This window comes from Vanellus vanellus (genome assembly GCF_965231255.1).
Source record: "Vanellus vanellus genome assembly, chromosome: 2".
In the NCBI taxonomy this organism is placed as follows: domain Eukaryota; kingdom Metazoa; phylum Chordata; class Aves; order Charadriiformes; family Charadriidae; genus Vanellus; species Vanellus vanellus.
The window spans coordinates 32,720,342-32,742,250 of record NC_138906.1 but is presented as its reverse complement, the minus strand read 5'-3'; the positions used below and the strand labels follow the sequence as shown (position 1 = coordinate 32,742,250).

Genomic DNA, 21,909 nt, shown 5'->3' with positions numbered 1-21,909 from the left:
TTGCATTGCATGTCTTCAGGTGAAGAATTGTTGGCTACAGATCGTTTATAATGCTATTTTGCTAGTGAAATGAATACATAGATGACTGACAGCAATTTACATAAATTTACTTGCACACATTCAAACCAGAATTATTTTTCAGGACCTTCTACCTTCCCATCTATAAAGATATTTGTGTTGTTCCTAATGGTTTATGAGCAGACATAGCACTAAATTTATACTATCATTATGAAGGTCCTATAAAAATATAAAGCAAAACTAATCCCTTAGTAAGAACTCTAAGTAACCTTTTCCGTTAGTATTCACATAATCAGAACTGTTTAAAAGAACAGTGACCTTTATTTCTTCAGGGCAGTTTAAAATAATAAAATAAAATAATAATACAAAAACCCCACAAAAACACAGATATCTTCTTGGGTTCTGTCTTATGGGGATATTCACAGTTAGAATGAATTGTAAGTAAAAGGAGTTTAAGAAGCTCTTTGTGCCCTAGGAACTTCATCTTCGGCTTGTGCTTCTCTATGGTTTTCCATAGTATCTGCTATCCACACTGCATATATGAGGGGAATTAGGCATGTCCAGCCTGACTTTTCAGCGTTTTGCTTTGGATATGCTTTCAAACACAAGCAGAAGGGGGACTGTGATGAGGTCCAAATTTCACAGATCGAATAGTTCATAAATAAGATTTTTAGCTCAGACACAAATGAAGTCTAATTAACTTGGGAACATGCCTTCCAATAGCTAGCGCTGGTTGTTCTGAAATCAGCTCGTTCCACATACGTTACATCAATCTGTATATTATTTTTTTATAAATATCAAAATCCACTTTTACAGGTTATCTAATTCTGCAGTCAGGCATTTCAAAATGCTACAGAAAAGTTTTTTAATGGGAAGTACAACATGCGATATTGTAAATCCAAGGAAATGAAGGATGTGTGCTTAGTTTGTTTGATCACTGTACTTCAGCATTAACAGGGTTCTGCCCCAGCTTTAAGTGGTTGATGAAATTTTTACATATTACTTGCTATTCTGTAATTTTGATATAGTGCCTATCAGCAATACGAAAAAACAATCTATTCCTTTAAAACATTTCTTTGCTTCCTGTACTGTGTAGTCCTAAGTGCTGAAAAAAAAAATAATCAGGTCTCCCCAAGTTTAAGATATTTAAGTAATAAGGAATTGTTCTTGAGATTGTTTTTTTTTTTTTCTTATATACTTTGGCTTTTAGTTTCTGTTCAAAGCAAGTGCAGAGAACAACTAGATGCAACAGAAGAAAAACCAGAAATGAGTATATAACAGTATGCAAATGAAAAGTATAAGCACCAAAACTGCCCCAAAATTAGGTTCATAAATAGGAGAGAAAGTGCAAAGGAAGACTTTTGGTTACAGGAAAAAAATACCATAACAGAAAATGCCCAGCCCAGGGGGACATATTCAGTGACTTTGTCAAAAGGGAATATTGATTCTAAAGCTCAGAGATGAAGAAAGAAAATAAATGTATCATACTAAGGAAGCAAGCAAGAAGTGAGAGGGAGAAGGAATGAGATTTTACACCTATGCATTAATACAGTGCATTTTAAATGGTTTCTAAAATGTAGAGTACCACCACATGTAAAGACACAGCACAGAAACAGGAAATTGAATGCCAAGTAGATACTGGGACATCTGTGAATGTGCTAGGCTTCAAAGAATCCTTTAGTATTTTTCAAGGGAAGAAAACAGAATTACGTTCAAGAAAAAAAGTTGAACTGAAATTATACAGTGGTGAGATCATAATACTATTAAGGACAATGTAAATTACTTGTAGAATACTGCAGGAAAATAGCAGGGTCTACTCTATACACCAGGCCGCATGGACAACCAGAAGACTCAATTTTCAGTTAAAAACTTTACATTCAGGAATTTAATAACAATAAACATATGATTCTTCACATAATGGAAATGTAAGCACCAGAAAATTTCACCAGGAATGGACAATACAATATTGAGAAAAGCCTCTAAAATTGTAAAATTGTATTTTTGAAGGAGTAAGGTCTGCCGAGTTTGTCATACCTGGAAATATATAGAATACCTGCTTCTCAGTTTTGTTGGTGTGAATAAGACAAAGCAAATGGAGGAAATAAAAAATGTATTTTAGACTTGCTAAAATCGTGTAATTCATATATTAGGTAGCATCTTGAAAAACCAAGCAAAATGTTTGTCTACGTAAATAGACAAAGTACTCAAACTTGGCTACAACTGAAGTAAACCTAATTTAATAAAAGCAAAATTGTTTTCAGTACTTGGTGCCTAATACAAACTTTGGCAAATACTGAATTGGGAAAGCAACAATATCTACCACGATGTTGCACACCAGTCCATAGCTGCTGATACCCAAGTACATAACTGGAGTCAAGCCTATAGAAAAAAAAAGAATACTAGTGCCACCTACAATGTTATATTAAGAGAAACCAAAAGGATTGATTTCATAGATGATGTTATTCATAAAATCACAGAAAATCATTGAGTCATCTATCCATTCCTCTCCCTAAGGTAGTGTCAGTGGCACTTGCCTAATTTCTGACAGGTGTTTATCCAGTTTGTCTGTAGAAATTCCCCATAAAGGGAATTTCTTTATTTGCCTATGATGACCTACTGTATCACTTTGTTGTCCTTACTCTGAAATTTCTTTGTCATGTCTAACATGAATAGCCTTGGTGTAGCCTAGGCCCAGATCATTTTGTCCTGTACAGAGCAGAGAAGGAAAACAAATTATTCCATTCCTCTGTTAAACTGCTTATTACATACTAGAAGGTTTATTAGATCATCCCTTAGTCTTGTGTTCTATAGCCTTTCTACATCCTATTTCTTCAACTTTTCCTCACAGAAAATGTTTTCTAGACATTTGGTCTTATGCGTCGCTTTTATCTGTGTTCAGATAAACCATGAGAATTCAATCAAATAACTTCTGTTGGTCCATATCTCTCTGGAACCACAATGCTCCCAATTAGACACAATGCTGCATTTGGTGTCTTATCAGTACTGAATGGAAAAGAGGAAATAATTCATCTTGCAGAGGATACTTTTATTAAGAAAAATTAGCCTTCTTAATATTAGCATGAATTTCTTTATTCTTATTTGATTTGTGATTCCTTGTTAATTTCAGATACTACTCTGAAGAAACCCTACTTAATATCTCATTTGGGTTTTTCATAGGTGATTCTTTCTGCCTACATGCAGAAACTTACACTTAATGGAATTACACCCTCTTAATTTTTACTGTTTCTCCAAGGCACTGTGAAAACTAATGGTAACCTACAACATATTGCACATTGCCTCATAGATCCATGCCAAATAATAAGCACAGTCTCTAATCCAATATGAATAGAACCTGCTGGATGAATTTTGTACCAGTATGGCAGAAATTGTATTTGACAACAAACAACCTCACTGTATACTTAGAAAGGCCGGGGAGTAAAACTCAATAAAATTTTGCTTGACGTGGGGCTCTTACTGCCTTAGGACCATAATTCAGGTTGAAAGGGATCACAGGAAGTTATTAGTCCAATCTCCTGTTCTAAGCAGGGTCAGCTATGAGAGCAGGTCACATTGCTCAGGGCTTTATCCACTTGGGTCTTAAAAACCTCCAAGGATGGAGATGGCACAACCTCTCTGCGCAACCTGTTCTGGGACTTGGTTTTCAATACGATGAAGATGTTTTTCCTTGAATACTATCTGAATCTCTTTTGTTTCAATTTATATTCGTTGTCTCCCGTCCTCCCGTTATGTGCCACTCTGAAGAGCCTGGCTTTGTCATCTTGATAACATAACCTCCTCACAAGTACTTGCAGCCTGCTATTAGATCTCTCTGAAGTCTTCTCTTCTAGCCTGAGCCAGGTCGTCCAGATGGTCTTTTTTTTTTGTTGTCTTTTTTTTTACCTATTTTCCGCCAGTCAAGACCATAATATCCCAACTTGGATACAAGAATGCTGGGGTAGACAGCGTTCAAAACCTCGCTGAAGCATGACATCCAGTGCTCTCTTCTCATGTATAAATCTAGTTTGTTTTATCATAGGCAGCAATCAGAAGGCAATTTACCCATTGGAAGGAAACTGATGCACTAAATTGAAAAGGAATGTTCGACAGTTGTGTGTGTATGTGAAAAGTTTGATTAGTATTTTCAAGCCAAAAAAGGCATTTTTTTCTACAGCAGTCTTGGAGCTTTGATATATACATAAGTATATGTACTAAACTATGTATAAGTACAGGGAAAAAAGTCAGAAACAAAGTGAGATGTAGTAGCTGAATGAGTATGTGCAATGTTCAACCTGATGAAAGCACAAAGCATGGAAGAACCATACAAAGTGTAAGCCAAGATGAGTGTCAGTTTCAAAGCAGGAGCTAGAAAACATCTATGAACAATGTAGAATAAGATAAAGATTTTTCAACTGTTCGCATCCATCATTCTGTCAGGATGGCAAGATACCAGGAGAGAAGATCCATCTGCTTCCCAATAATACTGGAATCACTGAAATAAGCTAAATATCCAAGAAAAATGTGTATTAAAGCAGTCAAGTCAAGCTTTAAAAAACAAAATCACCACCACCCTCTCCGCAAAAAAAAAAAAGGAAAAAAAACACCAAACCAAACAACAAACCAAACAAAAAAAAATCCCTTCTCCAGAATATAGTAGGGCCATTTGAAAATGGAAGCTTGTCTTGGAAAGTCAGATTCAGTGAGCTGGACAAAAATAACTGATTTTATCGGAGGACAGATAAGCAGGCATGATCGAGACAGGAAACTTCAGGCCAACTGTCAGACGGTGGCAAGTACAATTACTGACATATTTTGGAGAAAACAAAAATGTCTTTTCCCCATAATCTACACAAACTGCTTTGATAGTCATACGTTCATGCACTATGTTGATATTATCACAGTGATCATCAAAGACAGAGTTCAATAATGTTTGTATTGGTGTGTTATCACAGACTGTATTCTAGACAGTGAGCTTGCAATGCATTTCTGCAGTTGCTGCAGTGATGGAATTTCCGTCATGTTGCATCATTTAGCTAACTTGCTGAGGTTATATACTATCAGTGGGAGTGTGTCTGTAGACAGTATCGTCAGCCTGTGCATAGTATTTGTGATGGTTAGCCTTTTCCCCATTGATAAAACAGTATGACTTATGCTACTTTGTTCAAACACTCAGCTGCTTACCATGAATGGTGGGTCAACATGTATATGTGGACAGTTACTTCAGATAAATTTTTGTACTGCAATACCCCTGCACATCTGGTTTATTTTATCTTAGCTATTTCCCATATCTGTATCCCAGACCTGTATTAAAAACAATCAAACTTCACAAATCATTTATATAGCATGTTATCTTAGCATAAAGAAATGTTTTCACAAAATTCAGTAATAACTCTTCAGTTCAATGCTTGAACTTAAAAACAAACAACAACAAAAAAATGAAAACCAACCAAACAACCACAAAAACCCCAAACTAAACCCCCATACAGTCATGACTGTATGCCAACATTACTCTAAGTGGCAAAAATAAGAGGAAAAAAATGGATATAAATACCCCCAAAACTAAACCCTATTTTTGCAAACAATTGCTCATAAGTCCAATCTCAGATCTTGCCAGGTTCAAACCATTTTCATGGAGCAGTCATACAGTCACAACGAAACATAAAAGTACATTATTAATTAAAAAATGTACTAGTGGATGGGCATATATTCCATGAAATTCGCTATAATGCACTCAAAATTGAGTACACACAAAACATAAGCATGGAAGATACTTATCTCATTGGCTGAGTGAGATCTGAGCAGTAGGACATGAAAGATGAACGACCAACAGACGGTCAGGCAAACTGTCACATAAAACCAAGAAACACACAAAAAACAACTTCAGAACAGTCTTTTTTACCTTGAGAAGCACTTATATCTGCACCATCATCAAACCACATAACAGCACGGTCAAAAATTGTACATAATGCTAAGATATGAAGGAGCAATCCTTTTTAGCTGAGGGAAAAGTAAATTAGTTGTCAAGCAGTTCTAGTTAGATAATAATCCATTAAAACAGAGTGACTGTCAAGGCAATGCATCTTTTATGGGGAAGTTATTAAAGAAGGTTAAATATGTAGGGAAGTTATGGTGCTTGGTTTTAGTGTTTTTCAAATGGTTGTCTCAAAGTGAGACAAAATGGGTATTTTCATAAAAGCTTTCTCAAAGAATGACTCGTTAAATGTTCAGTTGTGATTAAACATTAGAAACCTCGACTTTCACTAAATCTTTGGCTGAAGAGAGCATGTGGAAGGAGGAAGAAGCCAGGGATAGGAAAAATGGGAGAGAGAGCAAGAAACCTCTGCTATTTAGGCTTGCTGTGCTTTCTCTTCAAGGTGGATATTTGGGAGAAATGACTCGGTGTTTATCTCTACCTGGGCTTTCTTCTAATACTTAGGAAGGGCAGGAGAACCACAGGAGTTCTAGGAACAAGCCATAGACATGTGGGATGGAGAGAGAGTTGTGTAGGCAAAATCACTGTGGAGGTTTAGGATTTGAATTAGTTGATTAAAAGCTCAGAAAAGAGCTAGGCAGGGTCTATTCACTGACATGATTATAAATGACAGGAAATTCACTCACGCTCTTTTTAAAATCCGTTTTTGTAACTCTCTTCCACTTGCATTAGTCAATAAAAGTTCCTGGAAAATGGGCGAAAATGTCCTCATTTTCTAAGTCTGGGAGTACTAGCAGTGCTGTAACTGCCACACATTCATTGAAAGAAAACCAAACCAAACCAAAAAGAAAACCAAAAAACCAAAACCAAACAAAAAACCCCAGAGAAATCAGACCAAACTTATAGTGGGGTCCTTTAAAAAAATCTCATTGCTTGACTGGAGCAAATAGCTGTAGGCCAAACCAAAGTGCAGAGGTAGTCAGCTGAGTACCAAGCATCATTCTGCAGCAGCCAACTTTGCTAGACCCTGATTTTTTACACTTATTATGCAAACAACTTGAAAATATTAAATAAAAAATATTAATTGTACTCAGATAATGACTGATCTCAAAAAGGCTAAAAATGTTTAAACCAAACAATTCATCTATCACCTATTGACTTCCTTTATATATACCCATAGCACTTTGTATTGTTTTCCATTTTGTGGGTAATAATGCTGAAAGAAATTATGAATGGATTTGCATTGCTGTTAAGAGGAGAGTCTTAGGGAAGGTTTTGCAGAAGCAAGCATAATTTTGAATTTACTGTTCTACCACTGAATTAGCCTAGAGTTTAGCCTTTATGGAGCCAAAATTACATCCACATGAATCAGTACTGAAAATCTCTTACCATGAACATTTTCTTCCTTTGTTTTCTTTCCTTTTTTTACATTTTAAATAAAAACTATTAACAACACTGTTTAATTATCATTTGAATTTTTGTAACTGCATAGGGTATTACAGAGCATATGCCACTAAGCCCCTTGCAGCTCTGTAATTAGTGTTGGAGCATAATAAACTGAACTTGCAAATGACTGTATTGTCTTTTAGTACAAGTTTGTATAGAAAGAAATCTTACTGAGATAGATTTTAAGGCAAATTATGCTAGCTATAGTGTGGCACAGTGCAACCTTCCCTATGTTATAGCAGTAAATATACTATTCTAAAATGAAAGCAGTTGTCATTGGTATCAGTGCAGTATTCAAGGTGTAAGAGTAAACCAAATGCTGCAGTAATGATCAATATTTACAGATAACAGCTGCAAAGATTATACTAGCAACCATTGTATATCCTTGTGTTTAACTAGAAATGTTCTGTATGAATGACTGATTAGCTAACTCTCTGGTTTCCATCTCAATTTTGTTTCTCTTGGGCCAGATTCCATTCAAATTTTAAACTATTTTTGACCAAGTTATGTAGCTGTTACGTATGTAAAGAATGTACATATTCTTTCCGTTCCCACTTAGGTGGATTGCCTAATGGTCTGGCCAGAAAGACCACAAGGGGTGCTGTCTCTTAGGGTAACATCGGAGACCCTTAGAGGCTTACATTCTTTGTAGATCCAGAATGGCTTCTCCCTTGTCTAGGCTGATCAGCTGAGTGCACGCTTTAGGTTTTGAGCCTACTTGGGATCTTTGCTATTGGTGCTCTTCTGCGTACATGCACTAAAGAGTCATTGTCAACAGAATCAAGCTCCTTAGGAAGCTTAAAGCTATAGCTAATCTTACTCAGACTATTTCATTTGCACAAGATAATTAAGATGTGGAAAATATCCATCTACTTACTGAGACAGGATTTAAATAAGAAACTTCCAACATCCCTTCAGCTGAAATTTTGAATACATGTGCAAACACATACACAAGAACATGTTGGAGGGAAAAAAGGAGTGGAATGCTCTAGGACAATAATTAAGACAGTAACCTGGAAGAGAACTGTGATGTTCAGATTCCTGTTCCATCTGTTGTTTTTGTCCATTTGATCAACTTGTACGTGGTAATTCAGAAACTTCCACTACTATGAATGACTTCTTTTCTAGCATCGATAGATACAGAATTTTAATGCCAAAACAGAACTTATGCAAGTAGAACACCTCAGTCTTTCATTCAGTCTTTACAACATGTGATAATTGATTTCATAGCAATATGGTGATATTCTCACTTGGATGATCTACAACAACAATATTTTTTGCAAGTGTATTTAGTTAAGGCAGTAAAGATAGCTGAATGTGCCTGGAAATGTTCTGTAAGTTCTTTGAGAAACAAGTCAGTATTATATGCTGGTTTAAAAAAACCCAACAGTTATCAGGTAGAGGGGAAACTTCTTTGATACTAGTAAGTAATGCTACAATCAGTATGTGTTCTCCACAGAATTATTATCAGAAAGTAGTAAAGGTCCACGACAAAGACAAGTGTACTTTTATGACACCTAATATGTTACTATCCAAATGCACTATCAAATAGATATTTGCATGGTCATGATTTAATATCCTTCAGCCTTAACCAGTCACTAAGAGCCTCTTATTCTGCCAGTGGGGAAAAATATGACTGCTTAATTCTCATAGTCATAAATTTGAACTTGTTATGGGTCTGCTTCCCCATCACTACACTCTAAGTCATCAACCCCTGCTTCCATTACATCTCCTTAATTCTTTTTTTTTTTTTGCACATCTGCAAAAAAAAGCAAGAAAAATCCTACATAGAAGCCGTAGTTTTGGCTTTTCTCACGAAAGAACATTTCATTAGTATCAATAGAAACTATGCTATCATAATTTTTAGTCACAAATACCAGTGTCTAAATAGGGTTATTCCTCTTAACCGACAAAGTGATCCCATTATCTTTTATTTCATCTATGTTATTTTAGGGTATATTTATTTCTGCATAAAAGGAGTTTGTTATGGTGTGTACCGTTTACAAAAGGCAATGATTTTTAGTTTTGCGGTAGCCACATATTTTGAAATTTCAAAGTCTCGTTGCTGTTCACGGTGGTTGGAGGGAATTTTTTTTCCATAGGAAAAAATCCTAAGGACATTTACTATTTAATTCCAGATTCAATTCAGAATTTAAGCACATGCACGTCTTAACACTAATTCAATGTGACATTTGAGTATGTGTTCAAACTTTCCTGATCTACCGAAGCAGTTAAATACTTGATTAATTTTTAACCATTTTCTGCAGTTTCATTAATACGACTGGACAAATGCACATGTTGAATTCTGGGCATTTGGTTTAAGCTAGTTAATTATTTGAGTGAGATTTGTGGGTATACATAACTAAAAATCATGTTTATTGGTTTGCTGAACTAATATGAATATAAGCACATGCTTAAGTGATTTTGTGACTCTTAATCATCACTTTGAATGTGCTAATGGAATGCTGTGATATATTGCATTATTTCTGTGCCAGTGAGGGGAAGAACATTTCATAAATAAACAATATTATTGCTCTGTAATCCAAATCACTTTTTTCCTGCAAAAAGGGTTAAGAGAATGAAGAATTCATTTATGTGTGAATGTAAACATAATTTTTAAAAATCCATATTGATATTGGGTATATCATAGTCTCAATCTCTTAGCCAAATCTGTAGAAGTGATTGCTCTATCTGTGGAGGGAATTCTGCTCTCTTTCAAAAGAAGCACATTCAGAACAGCTTCAATCCCAGATTTGAAATGTTGTCTTACTCAGAAGTTATTGGGGGTTATGTTGATTAATCTCCAAACATTGCTAATCTTTTACAAATTAGTGTTTCTTACAGGCACTTGCTGTTCGCACGTTTGAACCATCTTTACTCTTTTCAGCTTTTGTTGCTGTTGAAATTCTTCTGCAGAAATTTTGGACATAACATATGGCAAATAGGGATGATGTAGGGTTTTTTTGTTGTGGGTGGTTATTTTTTTCCTGTGGCAGAAAGTCACAAACACATATGACATGCCATGGAAAACTGATTCTGTAGAATAATTCATAGACAAGGAGCAATAGGAGCCTCTCTGAAGGTTCCCCCTCGCTGCCGTGCAATGATGTTTCCCTTGGCATGGAGAATGTGAATTCCATAGCTGGAAATATTGAGCCTTACGGTTGGCAATATCTATATTGTGACACGGCTGTTGGTGTTTCCTGCTAGCTTGTTTCCTTCTGCCACTGTGGATTTAGGTTACCTTGTAAATCCCTCTCGCCATCATCATAACCTTCTACCATTCATAAGGTGTATCAGGGTTCCTGAGCAAGAGAGCTGCACTGTACTGCCTGCAACGTTTAAGGTACATTCATGCGGAGAACAGAAGATCCATAACTTACTCTACTACTTAATGAATCTTACTACTACAAAAAATGATAGTTTCCTGAGGTACCATTTCTTGTGGTTTATAAAGAAATTCAAAGAATTTAGATTATTCTTACTGTCTATTTTAATTGTAATGCTAAAGCGTGAATGTATACCAGTCTGTGCTGGAACTTCCTGAAAATATGTATTTATATCATATAGATAGATTGAGAATTGTGTGTGTCATTTCCCTTATAGCGCAGTGAGAATACTGAGGACTGTGCTGAATTCACTGTAGGTTTTTGCTAGGTTCAGTGAAAATACAGTTCTGTGGGCTATATTTACATTAGCAAGTAATTTGGCTCAGTAGGAGTGTAGCAATTGATGCTGAGTCCCTTCTGTCTACAAAACAAGCAGTTTGGGAGTCTTAATTCAAACTGGATATAGTCTGTTCCCCTGCGATGAACTCTCCTGGCATATGCTTGTCCTAAAGTGACCTAAAAGAGCGGTCATTGGTTTGGCCTGTGTCCCCATATTATGGGAGGAGCACCCTGGCCACACTAGATGTGTTTCCTTCCAAAGGTATCTGGCTGAGATTCACCAGTCTTCCCTTCAAACAGAGTCACAGGAAGTGGGGATGATTAAGAGATTTGCTTTACAATTTCATTGCTACTCCAAGTTTTGCAATAAACCTGAAAAAGTCATATAGGAGGATGATGTGTCTAACTTTGACCTTCCTTCTTTCCCTCCTGTTTCTCCACACAGATTTTTTTCTTTTCGCATTTTAGGTATTTGAGACTCTCTTTCATTTAACTTTTCACAATAAAGCGAGAACAATGCTGAATACCTTGAACAAAGAAAGACTCCTTTGTTTTAGATTTATGAGTCTATAGTCAGTAAAAACCTTAAGAAGAATCATTGGGAGGGTCTTTGGCAGTTACCTAAATCCTTCTCTTTAATTTATAAGGGATTTGGAAAATAGAAAAATCTATAGAATTGAGAAGATAAATGTTAAATTTCATGATTGAGGAAGCTAGTTATATAAAATAAAATGCAATAAGGCATTCTAACTTTACTACGCAGATACTATGAAGGGTATTTTGTAGGCAGAAGTGCAGTAAAACGAAACCTGCAGTCCTCTAGTGTTTTGGTTTAGCTTACCTTAGCTCGTAGAGATTTTGAGTCTTGTATGTTCAGGGATTTTGCTGGGGAGTTTTGTTTGTTTTGTTGTTTTGGTGTGGGGTTGCATTTGTTTTCACAGAGGAATGGTCTACAGAGCAGCCTAGCCAACAGCTACTGTTGCAAGTGACAGTTATAAATGAGAGTATATGCCTAAAGACATAATTAATCTGCAATGAGCTCGAAACAGCTCCTTAGCTAAATGCAACTAAATCAGCTACACAGTGTGTAATTAACTTACAACTATATTAGTCCTAGTACAATATTATTCATTATATATGTAAGTTATTATTTTCTCCATATGAAATTTGTAATACACTAAGTAATGATTAAGAGTTCATTATAGTATTTTCATTCATATTATCATAATATAATTGTGATGTATTTTCATCATGTTAATGCTGTTATTCTTAGTTGTTCTTAAAGAAATGTCAAGGATATCAAGAAAGTATGATGTGATTTTTTTTGCACACAGACTGAGAAGCATCTGTATTCAAATGAAATTGAAAATTTAGTCCTCGTCTTGATTTTTTAATTTTGCTTGTTACTGATGACAGGGGTGTATTGAGGAAAGGTAGAAGCCAATGATACTTTATATTGCGGTCAACAGTAACGTGAATAAGCTTTAAGATTGGTCATAAGACTCCTGCTGAGCTTGAAGTAAGATGCTTAGGGGACTGGGAAAATGACTTGAGGAACAAGGCAGAGATTTTGAAGACATGAGGCTAGCAATGGAGGTAAATTGCATCTGGAAAAGGAATTTATGAAATTTGCAAGCCATACAGAACATAAGGTGGGCTGTGTGTACACTGGTACCTGAGCCTGGCTAAGCTACAAAACACGTGTCTCTCTGTACACATGTAAAACTATGTGAAAAATAGCTCACATTTAAATTGTAATCATTCTGTTTTCATGTGAGAGTTAATCCTGATACGTGTAAACAAGTTTATGTAAATGAGTTACTTTACCAACTTCTCCCTGACAACATAATTTACCCTTTTCCCATGCCATTAAAGATCCTGTCTCAGAACTTTACTTTCACAGGTCTACCAGAGCCCTACTGAGTCTTTTCAGACTGCCTGTCTGTAGCTGAGGGTGACCAAAGAAATCATGATCATGCTGACTCAAGTGCCCATTGAGGACATGAAGTACAGTTATTTCTAAGAACACAATATAAAACCCCAATTTATTACAGGTAACAAAGAGGGAGATCCATTTTATATGCATTTTATATCAAATTATATTTATAGATATTTAATTATGTATATTTAAGAAACAAATTCTTAGATTAATTAATTGCTTAGAATTGCTTATTGATTAGAAAATAAGCAGCATTATAGTCGTCGGAAATTTTTTCCTCTGCGTTCTAATTCTGATTAGCTTAGTTTAGAAGAACAGTCCACCTGTTGACTACAGTCAAAATTGCTGTTAAAACTACAAAATTAATCTGAGGTATTGATCCTTTGGGTGCATGATGATTATAGTATGATGCTATTTTAGCATATGTTATGTAGAGATATCTGTTGTGTTCTCGATGCTGTGAGGGAGAAAGATAAATAAAAAAAAAAAGAGAAATAAAGGCATTCTGGCCTCAGACACAGGGTTAAAGAGAAATAAACAAATATAGAATTCTGAGGTTGAAAGCGGGCAGCTCTGCAGATTTAAAATAGAAATCTGATGTGTGAATTGGATCTTAAGTAAGCACAGGGAGTTTTTGTTTTGGCATCCGCCATACAATCATATGTACAATACATGTCTGTGCTCGACCTTGAGCCCTGATAGCAGAGAGATTATTCTTTTAAAAATCCAGAAAACACTGTTTAGGAAGAAGGTTTTACTTTTAAGAGATGTGTATATATCTGAGAACAGTACATGTCACAAGATATATAAAAATAACAACATGTAACATCCATTTAAAATATGTGCATTATTGATTTTATGGTGTATGTTATACAGGGGGGGAAATATTATGGGGGAAATATATAAAAATCTGAGACACCTAGAGTTGTCTGACTTTTAGCATTATTTACATATCTAGAGAGTTGATAGCTTAATTGAGATTCCAGTGGTACAAAAATATTCTTTATATCTCCAGATCTGCATGTTTTCTACATTTTTATGGCAAAGTCCCAAAAGGAACATGATTTAACTAAACTGAAAGTGGGTGGATATAGCCAAGAAACACTTAGTCTTATGTTACCAACCGAACCAGGTGGAACTAGAGGCAAATTACTGAACATAAGTTATTCCATGTCCTTACTGGAACAATTTGTACTAAAGAGCCTCTGCAGACACATAGCCAAGGAACTCTCTATGCACTATTCATGATTTTACAGTTTCTTCATTTAAACTGGAGTTCTGAGGGTAAAACGGAGCATAGTCTTTGTTTCTGTGACAATCCCAAGAGTACTTAGGCTTATAACATGCCAAAGAATGGGTCAAAACTGTTGCCCTTATGCTGTCATTTTATATAACTACTGGTGGTGTCACCAAGGCTGAACGGGCTGACGTGGCACACCAGAGTAAAAGTCACAGGACCACACATTTTAGTCAGTGCTTTCCGGTGCATCCTGCTAGGCGATCTCACTGTAGAGGATGCTCCCATCGAGAACTGTGTGAGCACATCAACACATATTTCACAGTGCTCTGTGGTAGAGTATGTTCCTGCCTGCACCTGCACCTTCGTTAAACACCACCAAGCCACATACGCATTCGTCAATAACTGTGTAATGTAGACAGGGCAGCCTTTCCGTGGCAGGCTGTGGTGCCATCCCGGTACTGAGGTTGCAGCCTAGAGGGCTGTCCTTAGCAGTACGTGCAGTACTGCCGCAGTGGGAGAGACTGTTCATGCAGCCATTCTGGTCCCTACAGTGATGAAGGATGAGCTCCTCAGCTGCTGGATTATCTAGGGCATTCACATACACTCTCCTTACTTTTCTGCTCTGGCTTTTCCTGTTTTCATTTTCCCTATACTGTATAACTTATGATGTTGTACTTTATAACTCATGATACGAGTAACTAAGCATCAGAATTGGTACCAGTCAATTCAGAGCTGATCATGGTATTAGCTGTTTACAGCTGTCTAAAGCTGTTACCCGAAAAATTCTTTGCCACATTTGTCCCACATTTAAAAAGTAATTAATCCATATGTATTGCTTGTTACTGCATTAAATTATTATTATTACATTACTGTATTGCATGTATCCTTGGCACTCAAATCGGGTAATCCAGAATGCTAAAGGAAATAAGTAGCAGAAATCCTGGTGTTATCTGGAGAAGCAGATGCAAATTGGGATTGTATGGACTTTTAAACAACTGCTACTTAGGAATAGTGAGATGGAACAGATTATATAGATACAGCCTTGCCAGTCTTGCCCAAAGGGAAAAAAAGTTCAGTAAAACACACAGCCTGGGAAGTCTGAGCCTTACAGGGCTTGTCTAGATTGCTGCAGCGTTTTGGTCCCCTTGGAGAGTAGCAGGAAAAACGTCTGCTGCTTTGTATCTGTAAAATCCCGTAGTTGGTGCCTAAGAGAACTCTTTTAGTCATTCTTCCATCTTAGGCAAACTCCATGTCAAGGGGATGGTTTTGGATGTTCATTGACATGTTTCCCTGTTTTAAAAGGTTGTTTGTCAGCTGAGACACCCAACTGATATATCACCTACCTGAAATATCCAACCACATTCAATTCTGCTAGGGCTAGAGGGAAGGAAACATCCCTACTTCCCAAACAGCAGTGGCTGAAGAATCTTCAAGGAAGTGAATATACCCAGCCATAGCCATTGATTCCTGAGTAGAAGTTGGGCAATATTAAAATTAATCTACCTTTGGACTCTGGGTTTCTCCTTGGCTCTCTTGATTTCAATGAGCTTTCATTACGGTGATCCTGTTTCTTTTGTTCTGTCACTTTTACACTGAGTGTATTGTGAGACTGAGAGGAGGAAGGGCCCTGCTAATGTCTAGAAAAAATGCTGTGTTAAGCCAAAAAGAAACACGGTGGCAGGAGGGTTCTTTGATAGTTCTTCAGTTCAGGAAGATAACTATCAGTTCAAATACTGACTATTTTCTGCTTTCATTGCAAAATATCTCTGAAGAAAGTTCAGCATTCTTTGAGGGGAAAAAAACCCAAACAATGGGGGTCTAATGAGAAAAGAAGTCATTTTCTATGATCATTTTTGAAGTTATTAGATTAATAAGCACAGCCTTAGTTAAATGACATTTCCCTTCTTAGGAGTGTTATTGACATTTTGATATGAGACAGAGAGACCTTTAATGAGATCTCAATCAAAGGTAATATTTATATAATGATACATGAATTCATAAATGCTAGTCAAATAAAAATGCTGTAGTCCGTTTTGGCCTTCACCTTATGGAAATCTGTACAGGTCATAAGATGAAAAAGCTCAGTGAATGACGACTAATACTGTCTCACTTGACTGTCTAATTATGTCTGGCTAATTGTGTGAGTTAATGTTTGAAGCTGAATCTTGCAATGTAACTTAATCCATCACCCAGACAAAACGCATGGAAAAAGATATGGAGATTTTCTCCTTTTTTAGACATATGCTCTCCTTAATGTTTGAGTTTATTGTGATTTCCCTTCTCATGAAACAAACAAAAAAAAAGAGTTGTTCATTCAAAAAAAAAAAAAGCAAAATTCATGTAGGCTGTATGTTAGCTACCAAAGAAATGTGCAGACAAGTAGAGAGATCCCTAAAAATCCTGTTTCAGACCTTTGTTTTTGTTAATGTTTTTTGTTAGGAAACGCTTTGTTTTACTACTTGAAATTAGTCTCTTACGTTTTGTTGTGGCTTCAGAGGGCAAAAACATTAAAAAATCAGCACAGCGCATGAATTTCTTCACTACTTTAAGAGAAAAGGAGGAAAGACATATGAACTGCTATTTCATCTCTGTTTTAACAGAGACTAAAGTTTGAGTGGTAGAATCTCTCTCTGTTACTTAAGCTGTTCTTAGGGGTAGAGCATAGACACCAAATTAACATCCTGGGTGATCTGACCCTGTGACAATATTGATGCCTGAGTCCAGTTATAAGTGTTGTGACACCGGTGACAGAGAGGGAAGGTGAGGGGGTCACTTGCCTGTTAGTTTTTAGACACCATAGACAGTAGCCCTTACTAGTAGCACTTTTCAGCAAATTCCCAACCTCAGAGCACTTGGAAAAGAGGCAGATTTGATTATCTCTGTTTTATTCATAGCTAAAGTGACTTTTAAGAGGCTGTTCAGGAAGCCATGGGTAGAACTAGGAACAGAATCAGATCTGTTGAGTTTTAGACAAATTTTATCTGGAAGGGAATACTGCCTCCAGAGTACTTTCATCTTGAGCTCTTAAGTCCACTCCCCGTGTGTGGAATTAAATTATTTTTTCTACTATAACTTTCTTCGCATGCTTTGAATTTATACTATTAAGTACAGATAAAATAGTACTGTTATTCATGTACTTTTGATCATCTGCAAGTAATCTGTGCTCCATTACATGGGTAAAGATATACATCATGCTGTCTGAACATGAGCCCGGAATCAGGGCAGCCTTCTTCATGTATACTGTTCCATGTGCGCAAACCAGATCAGGTCAGAGATAGCTTAGGGATGCACACTCACAGCATCACTAACTTAGTTTCTTCTTTCCATTTTTTTTCTCTGTGTTTATAGCTTAAATGACATATGGTTTAATCTGGTTCTTTCTTTAGTTAAGTTATCCCAAATCCAGATATTTTTAAAAATGCCTTATAGTTATAAATTTTGACCTAAAAAAAATATTTACTTTGTTATATAGTATATAGTAATGTAATCCTTCTACTCTCACAAATGTCTTCAAAATCTAAAGAAAATAAATTCCTTATATTTCTTGGCGAGGCAAGAAGGAATACTGTATTTGGGATTTTTCAGTTTCTACACTAGGTGGCTTTTGGAGATAAAATGAAGTGATAGCAAATGGGTTGTGGTTGTGTTTTCAAAACACTTTTTCCAGACTTGTTACTCAATCCAGCTTTATACGTTTGTATGAGAGAGGCTACTGATGTCTCAAGAGAAAATTTTCCTTTTCAGGACTTCTGAAAAGCTCTGATCCACTTCAGTCGAGTCAGATTTATCTATCCAATTTTAACATTTAATTCTAAAAACTTCATGCTACCACTGCCAAAGTCTTTGCTTGGTGCTGTGGGGGTTCTTTTTTGGTTGATTGGGTTTGTTTTTTTTCTTTTCTTTTTTTTTTTTTTTTTTTCCAGAATATCAGGGGATAAAAAATGTCCATGCCAGAAAATGACATGAACAGCAAATAATCAGGAGGATCCATATTTCCGAATTGTCAGATGAGATTTTAAAATGAAGCTTACAATGCAAAGCTGCACTTAATTTTCTGTGCAGAATATTAGATATCAGTTTTGCCTATATATTTTGCACCAACGTGTGTGTATATAAACAAAATATACAGAAAAATCATGGGGCTAATGAACCTGGGTTCTTTTAACTTTTGTTGCCACAATATACCTGCATTTCATAAGCGATTGTCAAAAATTTGAGTAACTACCTCACCTTGTTTCATTTTGTAACCCCAGAAGTAAGTACACTTGATGTCACTTGATTCGCAACTACATTCATGCTACTAGTTATCCCTTAAAAATGGCTCTCATGAATAATGAAAATAAATCCCCTTTCTACTCCCATAGCAAGAGGTTTTAAGTGCTACCACCTGGCATCTTAGCGAAAGATCATAATAAGCATGTTTTCTTACAATAGTTCATTGAGATGGTGCATGGCAAGAATGAACAAATTTCCACTCTTAGAGCCAAATTAGAGGCTGAGTCTCTACTCAGGCAAAAATCAATAGCAGCTTTGCCAGACCAAGACATAGATGGTTGTTCTTAGAAGCATGATTTTGAAAATCCTTATTTTATCTTTGCTACTTCTGTTTTTATTTGTTCTGTAGGAAGTTTAAAACAAAACCGCTGTTCTTTCCCCACTCTGTTTTGCTTTCTTTTCTATTTTATCCTTATATCTATCTGTTCTATCTTCATTTGTATTCAGCCCTTCGCTCTTTTCCCCTCTTCATGGTTCATTCATTTATCCTATAATACCCATTTATTATTACCTCATCTTCACCACTCTCTCTTTTTAACTCTGTCACTTATCTGTCACTTTTGTGTGACAGGAATTGTTCCAGCTTAACAAAATCAGTTTCTAATTCCACTTAGCTAAGTAGGTTCAACTGCTTTGTGTGGACATTGAAGCAGTTTAAAAGTGGCTAAAACAGTTTTAGCTTAACCCAATTAAACTAAATCAATTTTGACCAGTCTTTAACCACTTTAAAAGCAACCACACAAATGAGTGCATCAATTTTGTCTAAATTAATTTAGATAAATCAGCACATTTCACATCTGTAAACCCTTAGTATCCCTTTTCCCATTCTTTCTCATCAGAACACCGAGTCCCACACATTTTCTTTCTGTTCCAGTACTCTAATCTCTGGACTGGGTTGATGCTAGAGTACCTCTGAAAATTGTTTCAGGTGAACAGACTGCAAAATCGAAAATTTCAAAACACAAAAAATGGTTTCAGATGAACTCTGTCTCATTTCACAACACAGTGATTAACTCAATATTAGGGCATAGAATGTATTCTTGGAGATTAAGTCGACTTAAATAGGGTACTCTTCAGTCCGTCAGAAAAGTTAGCAGGGCTAACTCAGGTACCAAATACTGGAAATTGCAAGGGCAAATCTCAAAGAATAAATGTATTAACAAGTGTGTTATCAGGATCAATCTCAGTCTTTCCTCTCTTCGCATTTCTTCAATGGTAATAGCTATTCTTATCAGCCAATATTGAGGGGTTTCTGTTTTAATGCTGTCAGATATCTATAAATGAAGCAAGGGAATTACAATTAGAAGACTGCATAGCCCAAAGCAACAACTCTGAAGCACTAATTGGCCATATTCAGTAATCTCTTGAATATAAGTTGCTGCAGAAAGGCAAATATGATCCTTGAATTTCTTCTGAGGGGGACACTGAGTAAATGTAGCATGCTCTGGATGCGGTCTTGCTAAATTTGTCCAGCTGTGGCATCCATATTTCAAAAAGGATGTTGAAAGATTCAGGGAAGTTCAGAAAAGTGTGACAGGAGTGGTTCGGAAGGTTTAAGAGCTTTATTGCAAAAGACAGTGAAGAGACAACTTGATCAGTCTAAATGTACCTTAATGGGAAGAAAATATGCGGTAGTCAGCAGTCTGTTAAGATAGCAAAGATCCTCAAGATATAAGCTGAAACTACACAAATCAAGGTTGGACTTGAGTCACTGAAACTTAAAAATTAAGCAAATTAATAAAGGAGACAATCTGCTTACTTTCATCACTTCAGCTTTCAATTCAAGACAGTACAGTTTCTAAAAAAATGTATAGCTCAGGAAGAAATGTTATTTATTTATCTAGGAATGCAGTGTTGAAAGTTATTTCATATGTAGGCAGGAAATCATAATGAACTCTGAGTAACCGGTGAATCCTTGGTTAGTGAGACTTTTCCCACATAGTTCAATTATACCAGGAATTCTCATTCCAAAGGAAAGAAGGAGGGGAAGCAGCAGTGCACAGGTGGGCTGTTGCTGGGGCAGTCCTTCCCCTTCTAGCCTGCTGGAGCTCCTCTGCCTTCTCAGTTCCTCGGCCTGCCTGTGGCTGTTTGCTGCTCCAACGTACAAACTGCTATACTGCATAATCTTTTGAGAGCAACAGAGTTGAAAAATATTGCAGTAAGTATAATAATAAGATTTAAGTGTATCGTAGTATAAGATAAAGTATGATGATAGGATCACAGTAACCATAGTACTTATTAAGCACCCTTTTTTTGATACGTATTACTATGAGTTTCTATTTTATCTACCAGTTATCATGAGAATGAATTTTTTATGTAAAGCAAAATGTGTGGAAAACTAGTAGGCAAATTTCCCATTTCTTGCAAAGCTAAAATATATAGCAGTTTGTTTAAAAAGCTGGCCTACTTGGTTTGAACCCTATTACATATTTCTTCATGGGATGGTTCATAATGTTCCCAAAGTATCGTTGAAGCAAATGCTTTAATTAAAAAACATTCCATTCTTTAAATGTCCTCCTTGAGCACATCATCTCAGCCAAACTCTTCAGCCTTTACTCCCTTTTCTCTTTGAAATCTTATCAAAAAGTGATTGGAGTTGATATGTGCCATGTGGGGCTTCACTGAAGCTATTTAAAGACTGCTGAATTTAAAAGGCCCAATTGATTCATATGACAATTTAGAAGTGGGATTAATGGCAAGAATAATTTTTTAGTTCAGAGAAAGACAGTAATTGAAAATGCTACAGAAAAAGAGCATGTACATATGTGAAATTCAGTTGAAAAGCAGCATAGAATAATTATAAGGTCTTCCTCGCCCTTGGCTCGCTGCTTAAACTGTGTGGAGCTGTGTCGTTTTGTGTACCATTTCTCTTTAACTATATTTGAAGTTAAACAGCATGTATGGTGTCTTTTTCTGTCAAGAAGAGTGACAGCTTCTATAATTCCCTTGTTTCACAGAGTATAAATATTCCAATGACTGTTTTGATGGCTACAGTCATTGAGTTTTAACATGTATTTATTGATTGCCTTGTTCTGATAATTTATGGTCAGCTGCCAAGAACAACTAAGCCTTGCAGTTAAAAATGTTTTTTCAAGTTAGACTAAAAAAGTAAGGTTTCTAAATGTAAAACACGTGTAAAATAACACAGATTTCTTGTATTTGGGTGATAGAAGCAGACTGGGCAATTGATAATCCCCCGAGAGGTGACCTTCTGGAAGCCCCTGCCTGCCATTAATTTACATAAAATTTCAAACGTAGAATGCAAACACTTATGAAAGTGCTGCTGAGAAAACTCTAGCTCCAGGATGTCTTAGATAGCTTGGCTGGTCAGGTCAAGCTAGATGATTGCATAATGGGCCCTATATTCATCTTGAAAGTGTGTAGAGGTTTACTC

At 36.2% G+C, this 21,909-nt stretch overlaps 1 protein-coding gene across 4 annotated transcripts in view; it reads left to right on the top strand.

Annotated features, from left to right (window-relative positions):
• The window catches only part of DGKB (diacylglycerol kinase beta), a gene marked incomplete at both ends in the record, with an annotated part of 333,552 nt that overhangs the window by 126,496 nt on the left and 185,147 nt on the right, over positions 1-21,909 (top strand). The window lies entirely within an intron of this gene.